The sequence below is a fragment of the Babylonia areolata genome, chromosome 31, assembly GCF_041734735.1.
Source record: "Babylonia areolata isolate BAREFJ2019XMU chromosome 31, ASM4173473v1, whole genome shotgun sequence".
NCBI classification, from domain to species: Eukaryota; Metazoa; Mollusca; class Gastropoda; order Neogastropoda; family Buccinidae; genus Babylonia; species Babylonia areolata.
This window is the reverse complement of record NC_134906.1, coordinates 1,414,801-1,429,800: the sequence shown is the minus strand read 5'-3', so window position 1 is coordinate 1,429,800 and position 15,000 is coordinate 1,414,801. Positions and strand designations below refer to the sequence as shown.

Sequence of the window (15,000 nt, the reverse complement as noted above, 5' to 3'; positions counted from 1 at the left end):
CAAGTGCTTTAAAAGTCACTCAACTCGCTCGTATCAAATTCCTTGACAGGTCCACCCACCCACCAGGTCCTTATCGACGTATTGGAGTCAATTTGAGAGGTTAATTGCAACGGCTTAAAGCTATATAACGCACACTAGCTGGTTATATATAATGTACACATTATACATGTATGTATACAGTATGTGTACTTATACGCTCAACATTGACTCGAACACAGGCTGAGAATCTACACACACACACACACACACACACACACACACGCACACACACAGGTTTAATTGACATTAAAATTGATTCTGATTCTGATTCTCTCTCTCTCTCTCTCTCTCTCTCTCTCTCTCTCTCTCTCTCTCTCTCTCACACACACACACACACACACACACACACACAGATATATATACATATGTGTATGTTGACGGGATGCGGAGATTCAATGCCTGTTGTTACAAGGCACCGCAGCTCTCTCGACCAGTTAATACGGACTGAAGCACGTAACACAGACATACAGACAGACACAGAGGCAAAGATAGACACAGAGACAGACAGACAAAGGCAGAAAGAGGAGGGTGATGCAAAGGGAACAAGGCGAAGCAGAACAGACAATCTGCTCTTGATGACAGACTGTATGAGTGGGACAATCTGTGACATGCATGACCTGTTTAACAAAGGAAGAAAGAATGAATGAAATGAATGAATGAATGAATGAATGAATGAATGGTTAAAAAACAACAACAACAACCGCCCCCCACACCCCCCCCCCCCCCCCCCCGGAAATACCCAAAGTAGATACAAGAATACAAAATAAAAACAACAACAATCATCAACAACAATCAACTCAAGAACAATCAAAGAATGTTTTTCTTCCCCCCCCTCCCCTCCCTCGCACTTGGGCCAGAAACCGAGATGAGAAAACGATCAGTCTCAGAGCTCTCGTTTCCATTTTAGGGCACCAGGTGGCGCTAGCTTCCTTGCTTGCCGTGTGTCACATTAGCATAAATTATCTCACTCTCACTCGGATCGGAAAGAATACGAGAAAGGTGCTGTTCCAATCCCTTTTTTTTTTTTTTTTTTTGTCCACGTCTCTCTGACTTAAAAAGAATTCTTCATGTCGTTCTTCTCCTTCACCTTTTTCTTCTCCTTTTTATTATTTTTATTACATTTTTTTCCTTATTTCTCCCTCTACGCTTGTTTATTGGCTTTTTTTCCCTAGCATTTTATTTCTTCACGTTTCCTTTCTTATGTTTTTTTTCTCCTTCGTCTCCTTCTTCTTCTTTTTCATCATCATCATCATCATCATCATCTTCTTCTTCTTCTCTTCCTCCTCCTCCTGAGACCTCCTCCTCTTATTTTTCCCCTCTGTGTTTTCGTTTTCAAAGTTAACATCCCCAGTGTATATCTTTCACCAATTTCTATTTCTTATAGGTCAGGAGAGTGTGTGTGTGTGTGTGTGTGTGTGTCAGTGCTGGTAAAGTGCTTTAAAAAAAACAACAACAAACAAACAAAAAAAAAACCCAGATGGAATACGGGTTTAACATGTACGGTATTAAAGTAATGAAATAACTGAATATAGGTGAATAACAACAGATGGAGTGACACAAACACATAATTTCATTACAGTGGGAAACGAAGTGGAACGGAGACAGACGCTCGGGCCGGCGCGCGCGCGCACACACACACACACACACACACACACACACACACACTACGCTACACAACAATCCACCACCCAACCCCCTCCACCTCTCACCCACACACACGCACGCACGAGCATACACATTAGGCATACCACATTTCCAATACCAGGGCGGTTTTATCTCTGGGTTTTCGCTGCAAGCACGCAGTAATTGGTCTGGCCCAAACTCTCACTGGCATCACACAAAGTCACTCACCTCATGCACACACAAAACACACTGCCAGTGGGGACTTTTTATGCCATGATTATTTTTCCCCTCTCTCCCGACTGTCTGTCTTTCTGTTCTTCTTCTGTTATTTCTTTCTTTATTCTCTCTTTCTTTCTGTATGCAAGTGGTGTTGAGAAAAAGGAAAGGAATGACGAATATCGCTTGGAACTGGCTAAATTCTTTCTCTCTTTCTTTCTTTCTTCCTTCCTTCCTTCATTCCGATCTTTCTTTCTTCCTATCTGTCTTTCTGTCTTTCCTTCCTTTCTCTTTTCTTTTTACTCGTTTGCTTTTTGTCTGCATTCTTAGGATCCAACTGACTACCACGTTAGCTCGTTTAGAAAGTCACACGAGTAGGGCTTTTAAAATGCGTTCCACGCTTTTTTGTTTTTTGTTTGTTTGTTTGGTTGTTGTTTTTTACCCGCCACGGTTTAGGGCATCTGTACTCTGATTTCGGGGGGTGGGAGTAATGAGAGTGCGCGCGCACAGTTACAAAAACATACTCACACACACACACACACACACACACACACACACACACACACACACACACACACACACACAGAGGCAGGAGGAGCAAAGGCATCACAAAAAAGGAAAGGAAAAAATAAGCACAGATTATCAGCCAAACACCTCCACAACCACCACCCATCACATCCCCCCTCTGACCCCACCCCTCTCCCCATCTTCAACACCAGAACTCCCTCCTCCCTCCCTCCCTTCCCTGCACACTCACTCGTCACCACACAACCAACCAACTCACCAAGCAACCCACCAAAGCTAGTCACCCACCACCTCGCACAGCTCTTCAATCGACAAAAGGTCCTTAAAAACCTGCACGGAGCACACTTCAACTGCCATCACCCCCTCCATATCTTTAACACCTTCCACTGCTGCCCATGCCACGGGTCAAAAGCAGCACCCCCTCCACTCCCTCTCTGCCCACCCTCACCCCCCACCAGCTAAATTCCTCCAGCCTTTCCTTTCCGTCCACTCTATCTGGCTCTGTGCTGACTGACCAACCCTTTTAACCCTTTAGACTGCTCCTGACGAAACCGTTCGTCAACTCACTGTGATTAGATTGAAGTTTTTACAAGTCCGAATGTCGGTCACCTTGCTTTTATCAATTCAGACTTCTTCTTCCCCCCCAACCCCTCCTCCTCATTCTTCTTCTTCTTCTTCTTCTTCTTCTTCATCTCCTCCTCCTCCTCTTCTTTCTCTTCTTCTTTATTTTCCTCCTCCTCTTCCTACTCCTTCCTCTTCTATTCCCCCTCCTCCTCCTCCTCTTCCTTCTCTTCTTCTTCTTCTCTTCCTTCTCCTCCTCCTCTTCTTTTTCATCTCCTCCTCTTCCTCTTCCTTCTCTTCTTCTTTTCCTCCTCCTCCTCCTCGTTTTCTTCATCTTCTCCTCCTCTTCTTCTCCTTCTTCTTCTACTCCTCCTTCTCCTACTTCTTTTTCTTGTGCATATTTGTTGAGCAGGACCAATTACACCACTTAATTAAAAGTCTACAACGGGCACTAATTGCGCTTCAAACTTGTGCCACACTGAACTCACTATAGATACCAAAGGTCAGCGGTGGAGGGGTCAAACTGCTCAAGGAGTAGGTCTTGTCCCTTTATCAGGCAAGCAGCGGTCACCACCCGTCAGCAGTGGACATTCATTCATTCCTTCGGTCAGTCAGTCCGACGGTTCAGCGGTCAACGGTCAGGTTATCGCAACAGTGGTGGTTGGCAGTGATGGTGGTTGGTTGGTTGGTTGGTGGGTTGGTGGTTGGTGGTGATGGCTTCAAGTCTTAGTTGGTTTGGTCGTTAGAGCCGCCGTAAATTTGTGGTGAGTCTCTTCGGTGAGTGATATTATCTTTGGAACGGTGCTACCGGTATTTCTTTGTGTAAACACACACACACACACACACACACTCTCTCTCTCTCTCTCTCTCTCTCTCTTCACCCCTGCTTCAGCTTTCGTTTTTTGTTCCAGAATTTTTTTTTCCAATTTCTCTGACTTCTTAGCTTCTGTCTTTCTGTCCCTTTCTCTCGTTTGTTGTTGAGACGTTTGTAGTGTGTGTGTGTGTGTGTGTGTGTGTGTGTGTGTGTGTGTGTGTGTGTGTGTGTGTGTGTGTGTGTTTGTGTGTGTGTGTGTGTGTGTGTGTGTGTGTGTGTGTTTGTGTGTGTGTGTGTGTGTGTGTTTGTGTGTGTGTGTGTGTGTTTGTGTGTGTGTGTGTGTGCGTATGACTTGGTTCAGTGTTGTGCATCTCCATCTGTTGTCATTTCTATTCAGTTATTTCATTATTTTAATAGCTCCAGTCTCTCTCACTTCCCCCTCCCCTCCCTTTCCCTATCTCTTCCTTTCTCTCTCACGACACCCACACATACTCCCCCCCTCACCACCCCCGCACACACACACACACACACACACACCCTCCCCAACACACTCACACACATAATGAGTCCGTCCAGGAAACCTCCCCCCACTCCCCACAGGAAAGAGGGTGGGGGGAGAGGGGAGGGGCAAGGGAGGGGTGGGGGAGTGGAGGGGGAGAAGGACGACTGGTTGACACGCCTCTTCAGCTCTGAAGTGGTCAAACAAACCATGGGCATCGATAACGAGGTGGTCCCACCCTTCACCTGACAGCTCCAGACATCGTTTTGGAGACAGCCCTTTAGTCCTCTGGCGCCCGTTGATCGACTCTGTTCTTAGCAATACATGGACGAACACGCACCCTCCCTACCTAGCCAGCTAGGAATACACACAGTACACGCTTGAGATTGACAGCTAGCTTACAGAACTTTTCCAGGGCCAACAGCAAAGCGAGAGCTGTAATGATCGATGGTTTGTCCACTGAATCTGGGAACTCGTTTACAGCTTTAAGTCTTCTGCGAAGGAGTTAACTTACAGTTCAATGGCTAACAGCAAAGTTGGAGCTGTAATGATCAATGGTTTCTCCAATGCCATTGCGGAAATCGTATACATTTTAAGTCTTTTTCGTGAAGGACTATGACTCTCAAACAAATAGGCAAGACTGCACTGGCTTTATGTAAGTGCTGCATGCAAACTTGTGGGGCGCTTGTTGGCCTTTGGGGGGTTCGGGGGTGGGGGTGGGGGTGGGGGCGTGGGGGTTGGGGAACGGGACCATCTCCAACGCCGACTGTCCTAAAGCCCTCTTGGCCTAAAAGAATGGGGATGCAACTTGGGCAAGAACAACCGAAATTTCACACAGAGAAAATCTGTTGACAAAAAAAGTAATGCAGTATAATACTTAAGAAGGAGAGAGAGAGACAGACAGACAGAGAGACGGAGAGAGAGACAGACAGAGACAGAGAGAGAGAGAGAGAGAGAGAGAGAGCCTCTAAACTTACGCCCACAACGGAAGCAGACCAGAACCTCGTACAGATTATTATTTATATTACATCAACTCCAAGGACAAAGCCAGGGAAATTTACAAGACCAACAGCTCCGCGAGTAAACAAGACACACCCCCACAATCAGTTTGCAAGGGGTTTTTTTTCTTCTTTTTCTTTTTGTGAGTGGTCTGCTTGTTGTCGGAACGGAAGTCCAACTCACACGGCCACTTGTGTGACGGAAGTTGCCTCAGTAGGAGTTCTTACTGCAATAAATCACACCCCAAGGGTATTCTTCTAGAATCTCAACCAACCACAAGCACTTGGGGTTTTTCTTTCTTTCTTTCGTGAAAGTGTGACGTCCGGGGAGTCGTGTTCTATTATCATTTTTTTTAAATACTAAACTACAGACCTGTGACAATGAGACACAGCTGGAACTATCTCAGTCAATTAACTTTATAAGCATGAATAAAGCGAGATGAAAAAATAAAACACTTTTCTTCTTCTTCTTCTTCTTTGTAAGGAATCATAGGCGTTCCGCTCAGAATAACTTAACCCGGCTCCTCCTTTAAAAACTGAAAAAAAGAGAGAGAAATCTTGAGCAGAAAGAAGAGGATGTTACCACATTTTCGAAAACATGGCATAAAAAACAATACTGGACACAAAAGTCCAGGAAACTCAATTGAGGTCTTTTACTGCTTTATTAATCAAAAGGCATCGAAGAGATTCATTCGAAGCTTACACCAACAAAACAACAACAAAACAGGTGATCAATGACTGTATGCATCTGGATGCGTAACCAAAGATTAAGACAAAAACAAACAACAACAACAACAACAACACGAACAAACAAAACATGTTGCTGCTGTGGAAACAGTGTACACACATGTATACATACAAAACCTCTATCATCAAAGACGAGTATCCATCAGAGACCAGACTCTCTCTCTCTCTCTCTCTGTGATAGGTCAGTGTGGGTGAATGAGTGAGAGAGAAAGAGAAAGAAGAGAGAGACAGAGACAGGCAAAGATAAAAGACAAAAACAGACAGAAACAAAGAAACAGAGAGATACAGACAGACAGACAGCAAGAGGAAGAGGGAGAGAGAGGGAGAGAGAGAGTGAGCAGAGAGAGAGAGAGAGTGGGGTTATGGTCGGAGGAGGAGGAGGGGGGAGGAGGGGGGAGGGGCAGACACATCCGACGGAAAGATCAAAGGTGACACTAAACTAAACAGCGCTACCTTTCATATATATATATACATACAACACTTCCAACGAAGCAGGTCCAGCTTGTCCATGAGTAAAGTAGAGGCCTAAGCGACGATGACAAACGAGGTCTACACACACAACAGGTGACGCCGCGAAAACTATAGCATCAAAGACCGCGCTAAGTAAGTGCGGCACCTATGATCCAGAAACCTGTGTGTGTGTGTGTGTGTGTGTGTGTGTGTGTGTAGTTAGATCTCACAGCTGTTCAAGGGGACTAATACGCCATTAGTATGTACGCCAACCTTTCTGTCCACAAATTCATCATCAAGCCAGTAGCAATGGTGTGGTATTTTGTGGACACAGCATGCGGCTCGCTCGAGCTGTAAGGCACTGCAGTGGTATGTTATATATATATATATATTGTGTGTGTGTGTGTGTGTGTGTGTGTGTGTGTGTGTGTTGTTGTTTTGAGAGAAAGATACAAGTTTGTTTTGGTTTTTTTCTGTACGCCTACACTCGTGTGTGCGTGCACGCTGTGTATGCACAAACACACACACAGAGACATATACACACACACAAACAAACATACACACAAACAAACACACACACACACACAAACATATATATACACACACACACACACGTAAACACACCAGAAAAAAAGGTCATCTATCATCTCTCTCTCTCTCTTTCTCTCTCTCTCGGTACGCCAACCTTCTGTCCACACGTTCACCCAGCAAGCGTACAGGTGTAGTATTACTAGTAAAGCGCTCACGGGAGCGGAACAGCGAGAAGGCGCGTGCTGTCTCAGAGCTAGTTCTACGAGCAAACCTATGTGCGCGTGCAGCTAGCTAGCCTGCTGAACGGGGTGATGGCAGTGCTATGCAGTGGCGGTTCTGTGGCGCCTCCTTGGTGGCTGCCTTGTGTGCAGGCACTCCATTGTGTTCCGCTATCAGCCTGGGGTGGGGTGGGGTGGGGATGGGGTGGCCAGGTGCCGTCCTGACTGATGGCTTCTTCCTCCTACTCCTCCTCCAGGGCGTCAGTAGGGGGCAGCCATCTAGATAAAGGGGTGCTGGCCATCTCCACCCCCTTGCCCCTACCCCCACCCCTCCATCCAAGCACCTCTGTTTGAAGACAGCTTCTGTGATAAGGCTTGGGGGAGGGGGCGGAGGGGGCCTGGGGGGGGGGGGGTAGTGGAAGTGAGGGTGTTGAGTGTGGTGGTGGAGGTGGGGGGGGGGGTGTCAGCAAAAGTGAAAGCCTGAAAGGGGTGGAGGTGAGTGTAGTGAGGAGCAGCAGTACCACCTCCTCAGCCAGCTATACTATCTGTGGGTGGATGGACGTGTTGTACTCATAGAGCTCAGTGGTTGTACTACATGTTGTATGTAGTCCAAGACAGTGTTCGGTGGTGGTGTAACAGGCAATGTGGAGAGGTACCTTTGCCAGAGAGACACAAGCAGGCAATGTGGAGAGGTACCTTTGCCAGAGAGACACAAGCAGGCAATGTGGGGAGAGGTACCTTTGCCAGAGAGCAATGTGGAGAGAGGTACCTTTGCCAGAGAGACACAAGCATGCAATGTGGAGAGGTACCTTTGCCAGAGAGCAATGTGGAGAGGTACCTTTGCCAGAGACACAAGCAGGCAATGTGGAGAGAGGTACCTTTGCCAGAGACACAAGCAGGCAGTGGGGAGAGGTACCTTTGCCAGAGAGACACAAGCAGGCAGTGGGGAGAGGTACCTTTGCCAGAGAGACACAAGCAGGCAGTGGGGAGAGGTACCTTTGCCAGAGAGACACAAGCAGGCAGTGGGGAGAGGTACCTTTGCCAGAGAGACACAAGCAGGCAAGACAGCTCCCCACAACAACCGGGAGAGGCGCAAAAAAAAAAGAAGAAAAAGGACTAGTCCTGACACTGACCTGTACTGTAATGTAACATGCACGGTGTGCATAAATATATAAATGTGTACTGTAACTGAACCTGTAAACTGTACTGCATGTACTGATGCAAAAGGTCTTGTATGTAACTGTGTATGATTACGTTAACATGTACCGTATATATTTATTATGTAGCCGCATATTATGTGCATACTTATAATATCACAGAGGATCCTGGACTCTTTTACTTTGGGGTCTTGGACTCTTGACTTCCCACGCAGTATATATGTGGACGGTAGAATGTCATCTTGGATAGGTCGTTCTTCATTCTTCTGACCTGAGAACCTCAATCTAGAAAAAAAAAAAGGCCTGCATCGCCCACTCGACCCATTCGTCGTGCCCGACGATGGAGACACTCCCAAGAAGAAAAAGAAGAACCTATACACGGGAACAACGGGTATGTCAGTTTGGGTGGTTGGGGGGAGGGTGGGTGGGTGGGGGGGTGGGGTGGACAGGACTGGAGGTTCCAGGATGTGGGAGTAAGAGTGGGGAGTCCGGAGTGTGGAGGGTGGGGGAGGGGGTAGGTAGGGGTGGGGGGAGAGAGCGCGGGCTTGTTGGTATGGAACAGAGTGAGGCAGATGTTGATCCATATGGTGGTGTGGGGGGGGTCGGTTTGGTTTGGGTTGCGTGTGAAGGGGTGGTGGGATGACGGTGGGGGTTTGGGTGGGGTGGTAGGTGCTGTTGACGGATCCTCAAAGACTTTAATTTGAAATCCAGGCAGCGAGGGAGGAGGAGGAGGAAGGAAGGAAGGGTGGAGGGGTGGGTGTGGAGGAGGGGTGGGGAAAGCCATTGGAGACAGCCTTGAAAAAGGTCTTGAAAGGTTTTTGTTTCTGTGTCCGTCTGTGTTTCTCTCTTTTCTCGTTTCTTTGTTCGTCTTTATTTCACACTCAACTCAACGTCCGACAAAGTGCATAATTACCACGACCACGACACCGCTGGTAGGAGTAGCCACTACACCACACTGACCCCTCCGGTTCCCCCCGGACCCCCCCCCCCCTGCCGCCTCCCCCCCCCCCGTCACTCCCCCACCACTCTACTTCTCTCCCTCCTCCCCCCCATCCCCTTCCCCATTCTACCCCTTACCCCCTCCCTCCACAACGCCATCTTTCACCCCCATGCCTCCCGACCCGTCCACACCCCCACCTGCCCCCCTCACACACACACACACACACACACACACCCACACACACACACACACACACTTCCCAGACTGGCGTGTTTGCCGTGTTGGCGCCAAAAGTCCATGAAGAGGACATAAAGACAAGGACAGGAAAGGCGATCTCTCACGTGCCGTGCTAACCTTTTGCCTGGCAACGGTAGGTGAAATGTCGAGTGCCCCCCTCTCTCTCTTCTCTCTGTCTCTGTCTCTCTCTGTCTCTGTCTGTCTGCGAGTGTGTGAGAATGAGTTACTGCGTGTGTGAGTGTCTGAGAGGGAGAGAGAGAGAGAGAGAGAGAGAGAGGAGGGGAGGGAGAGGAAGGGAGAGAGAAAGGGAGATGGAGGGACAGAGAGAGAGAGAGAGAGAGAGAGAGAGAGAGAGGGGGGGGGAGAGAGAGAGATTGACAGCTAGAGAGGTAGACACCGGTAGAAAGAGTGCGAGAGAGCGAGCGAGAGAGAAGGAATATGTGTGAATGGGAGGGAGAGAGAGAGAGAGTGTGTGTGTGTTTCTCTCTCTGTCTCTCTCTCCGTGTCTCTCTCTCTTTCCAGGGGAGGGGCAGAAGCCCAAAAGGGAGGGCGGGGGATTGGAGGTGGGAGTTGGGGGGAGGGGGTTGTATCGAGTTGGGTCAGGCAATGTCTTCTTGACAGTGGTGTTGGTTTCTTGCATGCCATTAAGCGTTTTCTTGCATGCCATTAAACGCCTGTCGAGGCGTGTTTGTTACTAGGTTTTATTTTATTTTATTTCATTTTATTTTCCAAGCTGAAAGTTATCGTGTTTGCAAGCGTAGGACAAACGGGGTGTTGGGATGGGTGGGTGGGTGGGTGGTAGTGGTGGTTGTAACAAAAGGCAGATAACATTTGAACACACACACACACACACACACTCACACACACACACACATTATATATATCATACAGCACACCCACATCTTCATCCCTCTCTTTCTCTCTGTGAGTGCGTGTACGTATGAGAGAGAGAATGTGTTTATATCTGAAAGATAGAGAGAAAGGTAAGAGAGAATGAACGAAAGAGAGAGAGACAGACTGAGAGACACGCACACACACACACACACACAGACACACACAGATACAGAACTGGGGAACCAAACTCACGCCACTGAAAAACACATAAACATCGTACTGACTGGGCCATGCCAAAAAAAAAAGACTTCCGTTTGTCACCCCCCTCCACCCCCCACACCCCCTCTTCCTCACCCGCACTCTTTCAATGCATGAACTTGGGAAGAAGTTTTTCTCCCTCCCCCATCCAACCCCACTCCCAACCCCACCACCATCCTGCTTATGACCACCTCCTGCAACCAATCCCCTCCTGCAACCACCGAAACCATCCCGACCTAGACCTAGTCAGCAAGACGATTTATGCCTCAGGGTTATCGAAGCAGGGAGGGACCAGTGTGAATGATTGCCCCCCTCCTCCTCCTCCTCCTTATCACCCAACACTATAGCTTTACTTGGTAGTAGTAGTAGGTAGCCACAGCCCGCATGCTTCTGCAGTGGTGGTGGTGGAAGACTAGAGAGAGAGAGGGAGAGGGAGAGAGAGGGAGAAGGGAGAAGGGAGAGAGGCCCCAGCCTTAGTGGTGTGATCTGTTGACTCCTGTTCTCGAACGCGGCGTCAAGATTTGCTTTTCAGACGCCGGGGCCTAATCTAAATGACCCCCTCTCTTGTTCGGCAGGACTTCCATCAGGAGCCGCTATCCCCCCCCCCCTTCCCGCCACCGCTCCCCTCCCCCACCCACAGAGGTCCAGATCTCTCGATCCTTCACCCCTCCCCCACCCCCCCGCCCCCTCCCCTAGCTTCTTACTTACTACTGCCATTACACCGGTGGCAAATGGAATCGACTGAAATCCTGTTGCTTATTTAAAGTCCGGGCCACCGTCCACTTCAAAGGGACCGACTAGTACAGGACCATTTCAGGACTGAATAACCACCACCACCACCCTTCCCCAACCCCCCACTCCCTCGCCTCCCCCCCCCCTCTTCCCCCCTCCCCCTGTCGGTTAAAGAAAACCCCCGAAACAAAAACAAAAATAAAAATACAGTTGAAAAGAAACTAAAGTTGATCAAAAGATCAGTTATTCATTACAACCCCCCCCCCAAAAAACAAACAAATAAACAAAACCTCCAAAAAAGACTAACAACATTAAATAGGCTCAAAGTTGCCCAAGTTTCTCTGGGTCCACGCAAAATTAAACTCGAGGGAAACTGAAATATTGAAAATAACATTAAAAAAAAAGAAGAAGACAAATTCACCAATATCTGGTTCAGTCAACATAACATAACAAAACAAAGTTTAAAAGGCTGATTTCCTTCCAACATTCCCCCCACCTCCCACCCCCCGTATACTTTCTTCACTTCCTGGATGCAAACTTATAGAAATGTGTGTGTGTGTGTGTGTGTGTGTGTGTGTGTGTGTGTGTGTGTAAGCAGGGTTTGGGGGTTGGAGTATTGAAAGGAAAAAGAAGAAAAGAAAAAAATTCCAGGCAGAGACAGACACAGACCAAAGTGACAAAGACAGAAAAACAACACAACAAAACAACAACACAACAAAACAACAACACAACAACAACAACCCATATATAACTGCATGCTCACTGAGTGAACGCTTCTCCCATCGATCCGATCCAGATGGAAACATATTGTATGTCTGACACACGTTATACATGTCTATGAAGAGAAAGATTTATAACATTATAATATACAACCCGCGAAAACCGCTTGTCCAACACGACCGGGCCCCAGTCGTTCAGGGAACGGACGCACGATCCAGATATGCCGATGGCCTCTCAATGGTGACAAGGCACACCAATCTGGCCCGCTGTTCTTCAGATAAATACAGACAACTCTATCTCACGGGGCCTCCCTCCACCCACCCCCACTTCCTCTTCTCCCCTCCATGCCTCCACCTCCTCCTTCCTCCCCGGCCCCATTCCTCCCCCTCCTCCCCCCCCCCAAACGTCCCACAGCACTCAGGGCTGTCAAAAGGCAGGAAGGGACAGTACAGCGGCCCCGGACTTCAGCAGACTGGTCAATACAGATGGCGTGGCGCGGATTCCTTGGCGCCCTGTGTTTCTCCAGGTTGCTTTGGGGGTGGGGGGGTGGGGGGGGGGTGGGGGGGGATGACCCTCCGCAACGAAATGAGTCTCTGTAGCTCTCCTGCTCCTCCCCCTCTTCCTCACCACCACCATCAGAGACTGTTGTTCTCTGGGACGACGTCACCACCGTCTGTTTGTTTTCTCATTCCTCCCTCCTCGCCTTCCCACTCCCCCCCCCCCCCCCCCCCCCTGTAATTTGAACTAATCATTTTATTCCCGGGCTTCCTGGTGTTAACTCGTAGAAGTGGACAGTTACAACTAGAGTCGTGCACGTTTTATAAGTCAAAAAGCCCTTTTTTAACCTAAAAATGGGGGGTAGATTTGAAGATTTTCTAACAATAAAACCACTGTCAATCAAACTGAAAGTGAAAGTCAGATAGTACTGCTGAAGTATCTGTCCACAGTAAGTGCAGAATCCCACAAAAAACAGAGTGATTCGAGACCCGTTTTGTCGTGGACGGTCAGCAAAAAACCAGCTCCACGTCTGGGCTGAGAAGAGATGAGGTCTAACTGGTGTGGAGGAGAAGGAAGGACAGACCTGTACATGCCGATAACATAGTGGCTGGGACAAGAGAGAGAGGGAGGAGAGAGAGAGAAAAGCACTGTCATAGATAACAGTCTGTCCCGGCATAGAACATGACTGGCAGGCGACAGATCTTCCTCTTCAGACACGTCAATAAAAGCCAGTTGATGGCCGCCGAACGTGCAGGATGTTGATCAGATGCAGACACAAAGGGGGGAGACAGAGAGAGGGAGAGAGAGAGAGAGAGAGAGAGAGAGAGGGAGAGACGAGAGGGAAAGAGCGAGAGAGAGGGGGAGGGCAGGGGGGTGGGGGTAGGGGGCGGATGATGGACATTAGTACGCGACAGCAGAATCCATCATCGTACATATCTGCTTCTGGTTTGCTTGGCTTCAAAGAAGAAGTATAGGCACGTTTGCATCTGGTCGTACAAATGGCCCCGTCTGAAGAACTGTCACTAGTGAGCGCATGCCGGTCGGTATTGGTGATAATCGGCGAGGAACGGAAAAGATGGCTAAAACAAAATCAAGAAGCAGCATAGTATATGACACCAAAAAAGGACCCCCCCCCCCCCCGCCCCCCTCATAATAGTCTGGGTTTATCATCCAGGCTATCCTCATCGTTACACTCGTGGTTGAATACAGTTCCAACCTTGATATCGCAAGCTATGTGTTACAAACATACAGGACAGCTGAACCGGTCAACTAATAATTATACACAGGTTTCGAGAAAAGCATTTACAAGCTAATTGAAAAAGTAACCTGATTCCTAACTAACTGAACATCTGGCAAACTAGTTAGCTGTACCTCTCCGCTCACAACACCGGACAAGACATTAGACAGGAACTATTGGGTGAGTGCGTTCGTGTACGTCCCATCATGACCCATATATATATATATATATATACTGATTTTTTTACGTACGTTTCACATCAATTTTCTGCGTGCAGGTGCGCACCCAATGCGAATCCATCATCAATTAAGACACTGCTTAAGTGGCAGATCTGCATCATTTATAGCTCTTAAATGACACGGAATATGAGTCCTCTGCGCTTTAAAGACACACACACACACACACACACACACGCACACGCACACACACACAGACAAAAATCAAAACAAAAACAAACAAAAAACAACCCTACGTGTGTGTGTGTTGTGTTGTGTGTGTGTGTGTGTGTGTGTGTGTGTGTGTGTGTGTGTGTGTGTGTGTGTGCAATACCCACCAAACAAAATACTAAACACTATGCCATCAACATTTTTATTTACCAGCGTTCATGTTCAAGGGGGACTCGTCAGCCTCACGAGACAGGCGGAAAAAGCCCCAACAGCAAAAAAACAAACAAAAAAACTACAAAAAAACAACAAAAAAACGAACAAAACAAAACAGACACAAAAACAAAACAAAATAAGACACACACACAAAAAAAACACAACACAATCACCAAGAACAAAAAGTCCCGCCTATAGTAAAAAAAAAAAAAAAAAGAAGAAGAAAAAAAGTGTAGCCATTAATATTACAGCTCACGTTCGCGGAAGGATATTATGCAGCGCGCGTTGTACTTGCAACATCGTAACATTAGCTCTTTATGTCCCCTAATAAATACCTCTTGGGATGCTCAGGCGTGCAGACGGTGAAGAGAAATGGCCTCTCTCGCTCTCACAGCAGTTGTTGTTGTTGCCAACAGTGAGACTTCCCACCAAAGGAAACTTGTGGTACATACAAGATGTTTGCTGCAGCCATGATCTTTTCGTTTCTTTCTTTCTTTCTATCTATTTTCCTGTCTGTTTTATTCTTCAATGAGACGTCCCACGAAAGGAAACTTGTACTATACCTAC

General features: G+C 47.7%; 1 protein-coding gene across 1 annotated transcript in view; it reads right to left on the bottom strand.

Moving 5' to 3' along the window:
• LOC143276024 (discoidin domain-containing receptor 2-like) overlaps positions 1 to 15,000 on the bottom strand; it is a 336,888-nt gene that overhangs the window by 268,133 nt on the left and 53,755 nt on the right. The window lies entirely within an intron of this gene.